Source organism: Formica exsecta, unplaced genomic scaffold, assembly GCF_003651465.1.
Source record: "Formica exsecta isolate Colony F162 unplaced genomic scaffold, ASM365146v1 scaffold195, whole genome shotgun sequence".
Lineage (NCBI taxonomy): Eukaryota > Metazoa > Arthropoda > Insecta > Hymenoptera > Formicidae > Formica > Formica exsecta.
In genome coordinates, this window is record NW_021849249.1 from 29,633 (window position 1) to 43,763 (window position 14,131).

At 37.0% G+C, this 14,131-nt stretch overlaps 1 long non-coding RNA gene across 1 annotated transcript; it reads right to left on the bottom strand.

Moving 5' to 3' along the window:
• Positions 1-5,759: 5,759 nt before the first annotated feature.
• LOC115234141 lies at positions 5,760-6,459 on the bottom strand. Its single transcript, XR_003883885.1, has 2 exons — positions 6,131-6,459; positions 5,760-5,835 (listed from the first exon to the last, which is right to left on the bottom strand). It is a non-coding gene; the product is annotated as an uncharacterized LOC115234141 (long non-coding RNA).
• Positions 6,460-14,131: the final 7,672 nt, after the last annotated feature.

A 14,131-nucleotide genomic window follows, 5' to 3' on the forward strand; every position in this document is an offset into this window, starting at 1 on the left:
TGCCGATGGCGGCCGGGCGCCGGATGACGCTGGCGACTTGGCGCCGGATGATGGCGGACGAGCGCCGGAGGCTGATGGCGATCGGGCGCTTAACGCCGATGGCGGCCGGGCGCTTAACGCCGATGGCGGCCGGGCGCCGGAGGCGGTTGGCGATCTGGCGCTTAATGGTCGGGAGCTGCTTGTCCTTAGCGTGCTCTCCTCCACCTTCCTTCTCTTGATCACCGGTGGAGTGGCGTCGGGCGAGTCCTTCGCCGGAGGGCGATTTCTGCTACCGTGGGTAGCGTGACGGTATCCTTTATCCGTGGCGTCTTGAATGGTGGTGCAGCGACTGGCGCCGTATTGTTGACCAACGTTTTTGAAGCGACTTGCGCTAGAAAGTAGGTGACTGGCGCCAAGAACTTTCTTCGTGCTATCTCCGCAAGGGGTCTGACCTATATTCCGGCCGGACGGCTTTCCACTTGCAGGTTGGCCCGGGCGCCTTGCGCCGCCTAGCGGTGTTGCCCGCAACTACGCGCGGACGCGCTATATGCCCGCCGGACTGCTTTCCACTTCCCTGTTGGCCCGAGCGCCTTGCGCCGACTAGCGGCGTCTGCCGCACTACGCGCGGACGGGCGAGCGCTTGCGAGAAACGCTAATATTTCGCGAATATCGCGCTGCCGTAATTTTGTGGTTGCTGTAAGCCGCCACATAAATCTTTTTTTGACGAATTTCGTCTCTGACTGCCTTCAACTTCTCTTTGACTAATTTGATTAATTTAGTATTTGGAAAGCATCATGATAATCGATTTATTCTAAAATAAATTTAGTTTATTCTTAAAGTCTAAAGTTACTATTTATTTCCCTCTTCTTTGCGAGAATAATATTTTACATGTGTGCGTATATGCATAAAACAATTTCAATACTTATAAAAAGATATTTTGATAATAACATATATTATACATATATAATATATATTATACATATATTTTACATAGATCAGGGTTAGAAAGTAACGCGTTACTTGTAACATCGTTACCGTTACAGTTACTTTTTTTCGGTAACGACCGTTACTTTTTTCTGTTTGTAACGATAACGGTAACGTCGTTACATTTTTACAGTAACGGTAACGAATTAGCCGTTACTTTTATCGTTATTTTAATTTTCGACACAATTGGAATTTGTAAATTACAATTTAAATTCCTATATAGATAAGTGTATTAAAAAGTAAAGATATTAACATAAAAAATTAGAATCATTAAATAAGTTTAATATGAAAAACGCTTGCTATATAGAGACTAATTTAGAGTTTTTAATTGTAACATAGATTATTACATTTAATATTGATTATTAAATAATTTTATAATCTAATACGAATTAGCCGTTACTTTTATCGTTACTTTTTGGTTCTTTATTATCTTATAATCTATTTAATAGATAAATATATTTTTTGAAAAATATTTTGTAGCCTTCTATCATAGGCTGCATTCTGATAGCCACTGTCAGTATTGAAAATCTATAGTAACGTAAGTTATAGATTTTACAATACTGGCAGTGAATATTGGAATACACTCTTACAAAGAAGTCCCTTAGAACTCCTTAGCTTGCATCCCGATCTTGCCGCAAAAAATCGAGCGACACGACACATGGTCTTGCCGCTAACCGATCCCCTCCTGGGAAACCAAAGGGAAATAATAAAAAGACCCATCGCTAACGATCGGCGGGCAGTCTTTATCCTTAATTAATATTACGTGGGTAGTAGCGCTAACAGTCGCAAGTGTCAACAGCGAGTGTCGATAATTATTGTAATATCGAGTAGTCACACTCAGATTTACAGTGCCTCACCCGAGGCATAACAAAATTGGTGGCAGCGGTGGGACCTGCCAGAGGACGTCAGCGAGATCATCCCGCTAAGACCTGAAAAAGACACAACTGTATTCAAAAACGGGCACGTCAACAACGAATCGAATTAAAGTTGACGGACAGAAGCAGCCATGCCTTCCCCAAGACCTGCAAAGCACCCCGAGTGTAAACAGGGCAGGCACGCCAGCACACGTAAAACGTAAGCTGACGGAAACCATAATCGACGGAAGACAACGCAAGGACAACAGAACGAGCATCGCCACAACAGCTGTATTTTAACGGATCAAGGCACAAATTTCCTCAGCGAAATATTTAAAAATACATGTAAACTATTAAAAATAAATAAAATACAAACAACTGCCTATCATCCGGAAAGTAATGGCGTGTTAGAACGATCGCATCGAACATTAGCGGAATATTTAAGACACTACATAAACGAAGACCAGACCGACTGGGACGAATGGATACCGTTCGCAATGTTCACATACAATACGACGCCACACACATCTACGGGGTATACACCCTTCGAATTAGTCCACGGGCACCAAGCAGATTTACCTACGTCACTGACGAGACCGCCTAAACCGACATATAATTACGACGATTACGCGCAAGAATTGAAAGAAAGACTAAGGGCAACGAATCAGCTCGCAAAAGAGCATATCAAAGAAGAAAAACTTAAACTCATAAAATGAGAGCCGATAAGACGGTTATATGAAACATTTTAATATGAAATTACAGGATACTCGTCAGCGATAGCAGATTTAATTCGGGATGCGAAAGATGTAATAGAATATCTTACGTATGTACGCAAGGGCACAATGCACCCCGTACTAACACCTATTAGTGACATTATAACACATTTAAAAGAAGCAGCTATCCAATTACCTCACGTAATTATTGTAATATCGAGTAGTCACACTCAGTAAAAATCGTGGAGATCGAGGAGCAAGTCTCGCGACGTAAACCCGACTCCAAACACGCGCACGCGAGTGTCAGATAACGCGATACGCGACCCGAGTAGGTAATAAATACGAGGACGAATTATAACTAAGACCATTTGAAATGAATAAAAGTTTTATTTAACATAAAAAGTGTCCAGTGCTACGGGTAACCCGCCAGACGCATCCCAGATTCCTAAATCTTAATCCGGCAACGATCCCGAAATTTACCGTGCTTCACCCGAGGCATAACAATATACATAATTTTGTGTTCATGCTACATCTACATAAATAAATAAAATTAACAAGAAAAATTGTATCTGTTTCAGGACTAAACGATTTAAGTCTCGGGAAGATTATCAGCCCTTGGAATGATTCCAGGTTAGGCCTGATAGATAAGATATGATAAATAAGATATCGCTTCTAAAGTATCTGCGAAGCCTGTCCTTCTGTGGTTGCGGCATATCCAACATCGTGCTTTGCTAATATAGCCCAGCATCTCTCCTATAATACCTGCTGAAATGCCAATCGCTCAAACACTTAGGATTGAGAAACGACGCAGATATTGGCGCAGAAGATCGTGAACTTCACGATAATTGGCGGCAGACTCGTCCCTCATGAACGCTAGAATCTTATTTTCTTAACTTATGTTATGATTTTCTATCTTGTATAGATTAAAAATATATTATAAATATGTGAAAAAGTTTAAAGTTTGTATATTTATGTAAATGTAAAAAAAATATATTTTAATTAGTTTTATTTAATAAAAAATATATGTTTGAAAAGGCTGTATATATTTATTTAGATTGATGTGATTAATCTTTAAAGGTAGAATAAGATGAAAATAAAGAAAATTAAGTTTGCAATTTAACAAAATCCTTTGGGTTAATGATAATAGGTGTTGTCATTAACATTGTTTTGAAACTTTATCCATGTATGGCTTGAAATGATTTTTAAAATGATTTGATTCTTTATTGAACTTTACAAATTGAAGTTTTAGTTTGATGACATCCTTTTCTAATATCATAACAATTTTTATTGATTCTTGCATAGGTTTGATTGGTTTAATAGTCTTAAAGTCTTAAGAATTAACAGAATCCATTTTTTCAAACATGCCAAGTTTTTTAAAACAATTATTGAACTTTAACTTATTGGATCTTGGATATGTAGCTGAATGAATTACATACATACTATAACAAAACAGAAAGTTTACAATTTACCGTAAAACATTAAACACTTCATATTAGATAAAGATATGCAAGTTAATTTGTAGCACAAATTACATTTTTTAAATTTAATATTGCTGTTCTGACAGCTGAAAATTGTATTAAATGTACTATTTGTTGACAGAAAGAAATTTATTAAATTTAGATAAATTTTTATTTCAATACTCCTTTACACATAATTTATTTAGAACAAGTAAATATTTAACGATAATTTAAAAAGAAGACTTTTAACAAAGGAGTACTATTAAATGCCATTTGAATGAAAAAATTCAAGATAGACTAATTTCATTTAAAATTATACGTCTGAATATTCCCGTTGGCTGTTGAGCAATAGTTCCAACAGGCGGCCGATAAATGATAACGTCTTAACAATTTTCAATAAAAAAGTGCAATATATGATCAAAATAATGATGAAGCAACAAAGAATAATTTGAGAACAATCATTTTATATTAGACATAGTAGAAAAAAACTGCCAAAAAGATCAAAGGAAAATATTGATTAAACTCTTTGATAAAAAGTCATAAACAATAGAACTGTTATATTACATTTAAATATTCCCTTCTATTCATTGGCTGCTGTGCAATAGTTCCAATAGGCTGCCGATAGGTGATGACATCGTCATTTAACTATAAAATGATTAATTTATTAATTTTTAATAAAAAAAATACAATAAATCATTAAAGTAATGATGAAGCAATGAGGAGCAATTAAGGAGCAATCGTTTTATATAGGACATATAGTTGCAGAAAACTATTAGAAATACGTTTTTCAATGAAAATTATAGATTTTATATACGTCTTTTGTAAATATTTCAAAAAATATTAATTTTAAATTACCGCGCTATGGTACTCGTACGTATCATTATAAAGCATATCTTGCAGAATTTATATTTAAAAGACATATTATAAGTTTAACCAACATTTCGAAGCTTTTTTCGATATAATGAGTAAAGCATATCCATTATAATGACATTATAATAACATTTAATAAACTCCTCATGTACGCAAGTTTCTTTTGTTCAGAATGTCTTAGTTACGTGCTTGTAAGTGAGATTTGCTGAAAATTTTCAAAATACATCAAGGTGTTACGTGTCTGTAAGTGAGATTTGCCGAAAATTCTCGAAATACATCAAGGAAATTTAGAAACAATACTTCTTGGCTCACAGAGCTAAGATCGCTTTGTAAGCAAGTTTTTTTTTCGGAACGTCTTAGTTACGTCTCTGTAAGTAAGATTTGCCGAAAATTTTCGAAATACATCAAGGAAATTGAGGAACAACACTTCTCGGCTCATAGAACTAAGATCGCTTTGAAAGTGTCTCAGTGTTCGAGGTTAATAAAAAAAATTAAATTTATATTACTAATGTTAAGTAATTTCTTAAAAACGTGACTATATTAATATTTAAATAATATTAATAAATCTGTATTATTTCAGATTTAATGTTTGTTATATAAAGTATTAAAATTTAATAAAATACTTTGTTATAGCCCAAAACGGCTATAACCAAATTAGTATAATTATTAATTATTAAATATTATTTAACGTCTTCTGACTATAACTCGAAGCCGAGGAAGACGTATAAAGTTACGAGCGCAATCGCTGACAAAGCGAGCCACGCGCGGAGGCCACGCGATCGCGAGACTTGAAGAACAACGCGCCGGAAATGCAAGCAAAGAATATACGTAGCTTGCATCCGGGTTTTTTCCACCCGAAATCGAGCGACACGACCACCTATGGTCCTGTCGCTAAGCTATCCTGTGCATAATTCTTGTCACCTTAGCACTGTAACTTTTGTTGTTTCCATATTGATATCCTTTCTTTCAAATCGGGCACTGCAATTTCGAAAATAAATATTAATTTCAGATATATTTCTACATGGATAAAAAAACTTACAATAGTTTATATACATATTTTAAAATCGGCATAAGATATTAAAAAATTTCAATACGATACAATAGACTTTAAAAAACAGTCAAAAACTATATTATCTATGACACATCAAATATTTTTCTAATATATTTATGTATATGAAAATGCATTGTTATGAAATGTTACCAATATTTAGACTAAAAGAAAGTTGACTTTATCAAAAAAGAGAAAAATATGAACAATACACGTATTACTTACTTGGCACAAGCATATCTTCGCTAAGCGGCTGCCAATTAAAAGGATCCGTGGCACTGTTGAGTAAATGTCTAATGATAACTGCTTTGTCCACAACAATACCAGACGGTAGCTTGACTGGATCCTCCATAAGAGTGTCCATCAATGGATCCCGAAATTCCTCAGGAGCGTCGCCACGCGCGCGATTGTCTCTTGCGATTACCGCCGCACGCTCAGCGAGAGCTACGAAACTCTCAATTTCCGTCGTAGTTTTAATGGCGGATCTCTCTAATTCATTCGCAGCGTCGGTGAATAACTCGTTATAAAACAAATGCTGCAAAAATGAATTTATATATATATACATACATACATACAGTGTGTTCGAAAAGTCCCGGACCACCTGTTTTTCTCGGAAAATACGCATCGGACAAAAAAATGTTTGGAACAAAAGTTTAATATTTTTTAGGGAGCTATTCAACTCCGTAAAAGTTAGCCCTCCCCCTCACCCCCTTTAGGGTGGAGGAGGGTAACTGTGGAATTTTAAATGGGAACCTCCCTTTTTTTTTGCATATTCTTGTAGCTTACCTGAGAGAGGTTAAAGTGTCGTTACGCCAATGATATATGCTCGGCAACCGGGTTTTCAGGGGTTGGACCACGTTCAAGTAACAACAGCAATTAATTCTATGCAAAATATTGTCTAGTATTGATATTGTTATAGCCCAAAACGGCTATAACCAAATTAGCATAATTATTAATTATTAAATATTATTTAACGTCTTCCGACTATAACTCGAAGCCGAGGAAGACGTATAAAGTTACGAGCGCAATCGCTGACAAAGCAAGCCACGCGCGGAGGCCACGCGTTCGCGAGACTCGAAGAACGATACGCCGGAAATGCAAGCAAAGAATATACGTAGCTTGCATCCGGGGTTTTTCCACCCAAAATCGAGCGACACGACCACCTATGGTCCTGTCGCTAAGCGATCCCCTCCAAAAAACTAATCGAACAGGAGGTGATAAAACTACCCACCTCGAACGAGCGCTAGGCAGTCTTAATCACAAAACCACCCGAAACAGTTATATTCATACAATTATACAGCACATAAAAATTTAATAAAGAGCAACCGCGAGACGGACAATTGAAATCATTTTAATAAAAAGAGCGTCCCAGCTGATCTCGCGACGGCAGCCGCGATATCAGGCACGCGAAGCAATTCTATACCACGATAAGCCGAGTTGAAGTGCGAGAAAGACAAGAAGATTTAAAGCCGATGTGTACGAATAAATGACTATTTCTACAACTACTACAAAATTGTCCCCAAGAATTGATCCCCAAAAATTCGCTGTGCTTCCACGGAGGCACAACAACTTATTATTCAAGATGTTTTATTTTTTTTTTCGGTCACCCTGCATTCACCGGGTCTACCGGGGACCAGAAGTATTATAACCTGTCTAAAATAAAATAAAAGTAATGTCTTACTTACGAATATTCTATTATAAATGCAAGAATATATGTCTGTATGTTGGATTCCTCCTATGGTGATTCCTCCAGCGATGAATATCAGTATATACGCTTATTAATAATAATGACGGCTGATTCTGGATAAGTAGGTAGCCGGAACATAATAATAATTGAAGAGTCGTAATGAAACGGAATATAACACTTTATTTTAATTATAAGTTAAATACTTAATATTACTGACGTTAGACAAACGTCAGAAAAACTCGAAGTATAAAAGAAGTCTTTTTAGACTGTGCAAAGCTTTTCGACACGGACGCCGGATTACTAAGTCATGTTACTATATGTCTTATTAGTTTACTATATGTCTTATTAGTTTACGATATGTCTTATTAGTTTAACTGCCAGAATAGTAATACTGGTCGCTGGACTTGCTCTGGACTGCCTCGGGTCCCTGGGCTGCTAGTGGGAGTGTGTCATGGTGGGAGGGGCGTATCCTGTTGGGATACGGAACGGTTGGATACCGCTCAATTGGACACGTAGTATTGGACACAGAACGATTGGACACTGCATGATTGGACACAGAATTATTGGACACCGCACGATTGAACACCGCACAATTGGACACGCACACTGCACGATTGGAATACCGCACGATTGGACACCGGTAATTATGCATAAAGAGGGCACAAGCAGAAGCATAAATTTTAGTTTTAAATCAGAAATAGGTATGGGTTAGGTTATATCTTCCGGAAGTGGAGCCTCCCCGTAGGAGCGGGCCGAACATACTGCCTCCACGCATATACTTTTTAATGCGTAGTTAGGTTCCACATAGGTTTACAACTTTCCACGCGAAGCGAGGTTCAACGCAAACCTATGTGTCTAGTTTTTTGATAGTGGAGCCCCCCCGAGGGGGGGGGGGGCGGAACCCAGTGCGTCCAATTGTGCGATGTCCAATCGTGCAGTGTCCAATAATGCGGTGTCCAATCCTGCATTGTCCAATCGTGCGGTGTCCAATCGTGCAGTGTCCAATGATGCGGTGTCCAATCGTGCAGTGTCCAATCGTACGGTGTCCAATCGTGCAGTGTCCAATCGTGCAGTGTGCGTGTCCAACCGTGCGGTGTCCAATCGTGCAGTGTCCAATCGTGCGGTGTCCAATCGTGCGGTGTCCAATTCCAATAATGCGGTGTCCAATCGTGCAGTGTCCAATAATGCGGTGTCCAATCGTGCAGTGTCCAATCGTGCGGTGTACAATCGTGCAATGTCCAATCGTGCAGTATGCGTGCCCAATTGTGCGGTGTCCAATCGTGCGGTGTCCAATAACTCTATGTCCAATCGTGCAGTGTCCAATCGTTCTGTGTCCAATACTACGTGTCCAATCGAGCGGTGTCCAATCGTTCCGTGTCCAAACGGTTGTCACCCTGGTAGGAGCATGATGTCACACGGGGAATAACGGTTGCTACTGCGTTGCATCAGCTTCCTTGGTCTTCCGTGGTGAAGGCCAACTGCAAACTGTCAATCTTCTGTTATCTCATCGAGCGGGCGGATAAGAATATCGATCGGTGGCTAACTTGCATACCATGCACAGTCTTAAGACACTTTAAAATATTACAATGAATAAAATATTCCTTCTTATATTCCTAGTTCCTTACTGTTAATTACAATATTAATATAAAATCTTATGGTATTTAGAGCTAATGTATGTGTGTAAAATGTTGGTATTATAATACATAAAGTTTTTCATATTTAGTGCGTTATAATATACAGGGTGTCCCGCAACGTGATGTCCACATGGAAACTGTGTATTCTTTTTGTCATTCTAAGTCAAAAAGTTTTGATACACATATGCCCGAAAGTCGATTGTTTCAAAGTTATAGCGAAAAAAAAAATTGCATAAAATAAGAACAATATTATTTATTAAAGATAATATTATTGATTGATAATTAAATGTTCAACATTTAAATGATCTTCAATAATGATGGGCCCTATTAGACAATTACCGATTATACCGCACCAGATATTCACTGAATATCGATTTTGAAAATGTGTTTCAGTAATAGCATGAGGATTTTCTTCTCGTGGTGACCAAACGTCTGAGTTTCTATTATTTGTAATGCCGTCTCTCGTAAAAGTAGCTTCGTCGGTAAATAAAATTTTTGTATGTATTTGCCGATTTCTTAAAAGCACGTGACAACAATTGACGCGTGCAGGATAATCACTTGATTGAAGAGCTTGAACATTCATAAAATGAAATGGGTATAAATCATAATCACGCAGTATTTTCCAAATTGTCGTTTTAGAAACATTAGTTTGCGCCGAAAGTCTTCTGATAGTAATAGTAGAAGTTCTGTCCACCGCTAGTATCGCATCCTCGACTTGACGATGTCGCCTTAATGGTTTCTCAAGATTTTTATTTGGGACCTTACCAGTAAATTTAATGCTTAGGTGGACATTGCTAAAAACTCTTCGATCTGGTACTCTGCAATTAGGAAACCGTCGGTGATATTCTGTTACTGCTGCACGTGCGTTACCATTACAGAAACCATAAATAAAATGAATATCGGCATATTCTTCATTGGAAAATGTACTCATGATTGGTACGTAAGAGAAATTTCTAAGCTATGTTTATGCGATGTTTTCACTTAAAACGACAGTCAATTTATTAATATTATCTTGTGTGGCAGGTGTGGAAAACAATGAATTATATCGAGTATGAAATTGCCGCATTCGCTTCAGTTCATGCGGCAACTTCATGCGCGACGTAGTTCGTTCTTCCGCACATGCCATACATACAATATTTTTTGTAATGTCTGTTATTTCCGCACTACTAGTGCGGTAAGGTAAGTCATAAAGGTGCTTTTCTCGCATTAGTGTGAGAAATAACTACTTTTGCGTTTTTTCGCTATAACTTCGAAACAAGCGACTTTAGGCCATATGTGTATTAAGATTTTTTGACTTAGAATGACACAAAGAATACACAGTTTCAGTGTGGACATCACGTTGCGGGACACCCTGTATGTATGTATTTTATATATACAGGGTGTCCTAGACCACCCGTACACCCCTTTTCTCTCAAAAACTAAGCATTTTAGAGAAAAACGTTTTGAACAAAACTTGTATGGTTTTGAAGGGAACATAAGATGGTGTCATTGGTTTGATCTTGGATTGCATCATTAAGGTCAAGTCAAGGACACCTTTAATTTTTTAAATGTAAAGCCCCTATTTTTTATTGCATATTCTTATAGCTTATCCCGAGAGCTTTCCAAAACACTATAATAAAAAATTTTTTTATTATGCGTCCGCGCATCGACTTTGATAATACTCGAACACGCGCGACACAAACGGCACTCACGTACCGCGACGTAAATGATTAACACTCTTTTAAAAGAACAAAAGGACTTATTCTAGAGATCCATAGCTATTATTTTATATAAATTTTAATATACCGGGTGGTCGAAAAATATCGATGTGGAATCTTTTAACAATGATTTTCTTATTACGACGCACAATTTTTACCTTATGTATATATGTGTATAGGTGTGTATGTGCGATTTACATGTGTAGTCCATATACAGGGTGGACATAAAATATTAATGTTAAATTTAATATTGCTCTTTACATATACGACGAGCGATTTCTTTCAAATATGCATGTTCATATATGTATGTATAGATGATTGACACGTATAATCTTATATAGGGTATCCTCTAAATACTAATGCTCTCTTAACATTACTCTCTCTATATGAACGGACAATTTTCTTTCGCTTTTTGTTCTCTGACATCCCCTCAGGTACGCAAATAATAATTTTATTATTTATTTAAAATTTAAACGTGCGGCTAGGACGTCACACCACTCCCATTAGATTGAATTTCGGGTTAAACAATTTTATTACGAAATTTGTTCGTCCAGTCTGGCATGCATGTCCCTAAATGAATAAACTATAGGTATTGTGTGTGATTCTGTATTTTCGGCTGGCGCATTAGGTGTTATGTCTGTATTTGTGCGTTCCGGTGGATTTTCGGGAATCACATCCGGTTGCGGCGGTGGTTGTGGTCTGTTCGCTAAGTATAATAGTAGATGTGTAAAAGAACTCCAAATGGCTCCAAGTAAATGTAGACTACAGCCATACGCAGCATGTAATGCATATCCATGAATTAATGTGTCGAATATAATTTTTATAATCCTTATAATAATAAATATTCCGAATACGCCGGCGATTGCTGCACCGAATGTGGTAAAACCGTTCCAAATTTTCGATAACGTATTATTATAAATTTTATTCAAAGAATCTTCATCTAACAAATTTTGCAGCGAGATGGCATCAGACGGTATAGTTTGATCGGTGAATTTTCTAGCGATAGTATGCAATACATACTCTTTTTTTCTGCTGGAAACATAATGTGATCTCTTAAGTTATCTAGATCGTCTTGAGTGTATATACCGCTAGTTCCCAAGGATTTCAGTGCCAAATACTTCCATGTTAACTTTGTCAGTTTAATAATATGTGAAGGGTTTGACATAGCAGGTATAGGATTAAATTGCATCCAGGTCTCATCAATATTTTAGAGGATAGGTAATAGGGGATTACAGTCTCGAAGTGTATTTTGTCTTGTCAATATGCGTGATTTGGGAGTCATGTATAGTGAAGCGTTTCGGAACGTGACCGGTAATTCTGTGTGACATGTGTAAGTTTTTCTAAGTGTTACATCTATCGGTATACACTTTATGACATGAATTACTTCTGCTGCAGTTACTGCCATATAGCCGGGAGATTTCATGAGCCTACATGCAAATTCGTCTGGTAAGATAGAGGCAAGTGACAGTGTATTTTGTATCACTTGTTTTTTCAATTCACATTTCTGCAGGATTACGTCTTGGTATAAGGAGGTTATTTGGCTCCTTATGTATTTTTCGACGTAGACAAATTTTGAATTTGCATAAGTAAACATCATCAAGGTTTGTAATAGCGGTCTTTGATTTAGTTTTGAAAACGTTCCCTTTCTGTGTCTCAAAAATAAATAATTTAGGATGTTCCGTCCCGTATAAAATGTATCCACAAATGGTGTGTCTGCGTGTAAGTGTGAGAGCGAAAGTTGTGTCTTGTGTCTCTAAGAAGAAAATGGTAGTATCGTGCGCATCTTAAAATCCTTGGAATTTAATAGCGTTTCCTTCATATAATATGTCGTAATTTTCAAATCCACACGCGGTGGTAGGAAGGCTTTCCCAAAATGAATATCCATCGTCGGAGTCTACGCAGGTTTCGTCTCCTAGATCACAAACGGTACCGAATTTTAAAACTATTTTTCCTGTAATTTTGACTGGTACATATGAATCTTTTAACGATATTTTTACAGTGGCTTGTACGACTACGTCGTCCCAAATGCCATAGTAATCAGAATATTGAATTCCTTTGCATGTACCGTCTACATTTACTTTTCCTGCAAGTGTAACGCTTCGATAATATGTGTGATTCGATTTTAGTCCATCTATAATTTCTGCGCTTCCTATTCTCAAAAGTCCTTCTTTGTGCATTTGCACACATCTACTACGAGATGCTTCCTGAAGATAACTAGCATAACCGTTATGGACGGCGGAAATGTGTGAGTGCCTGCCGCAGTGGTGTATAGTGCGCATGATTTCTATTTTACATTGGATAACTTGTGTTTGCGCATAATTTGATAATTGTAGAAGTTGTATATACGTGTTTGTTGTCGCAGGTGTGTCGATGTCTAAATCGCATTCACCGGATCTTAGAAGCGAAACGGTGGTGACAGTGAGGTACGCTCCTCCGCAATCGTACGCTATTATAGATGTTGTGCCAGAGAGTAATGTTGCGGTAGTGAATAAGAAGAGTAGAATGTGGTAAACCTTAAAAATAGAACGTTACAATTAGAAAAATAATAATATCCCACTAAAAAAAACCTCACAAAATACGTCAAGTATTATATATATCTAAAAAATAATTTATAAAATATTTTTCCTAAATAATAAGAAATAAAAACTAAATATGAAATGAGGTTTTTTTAGTGTGATTTCACTGCTTTTTGTAATTATTCTTATTTAGTATAATATATTAGTATAACAATAAATCACACGAAATTAATATCTGCTTCGATAAATAGCAATCGCTTATGAATCATTAATTTTTAATTGTCATAGAAATCGAATTTCACATATCTTCTAATAATTTTCGTGATCGTATATAACGAGATACATATATAATAATAAATCACATGAAGTTAATATCTGCTTCGACAAATAGCAATCGCTTGTGAATCGTTAATTATTAATTATTATAGAGATCGAGTTTCAGATATCTTTTAATAATTTTCGCGATCGTGTATAACGACACATGGAGCTGTTGCCTACTCGCTGTCACTGTATGAATGACAACAAAGTGAGACATTCCATACACAATTTAATAGCGCTATACAGGGTGATTCAAAACAACCTTCTGTCCTTACAATGTCATATACTTGACTCAATTCTAAGACGATTTTTCCTTTGCCAAAATTTTTCCGAGGCATAGTTTTCAAATTATAAGCCAAAATACACACATACAC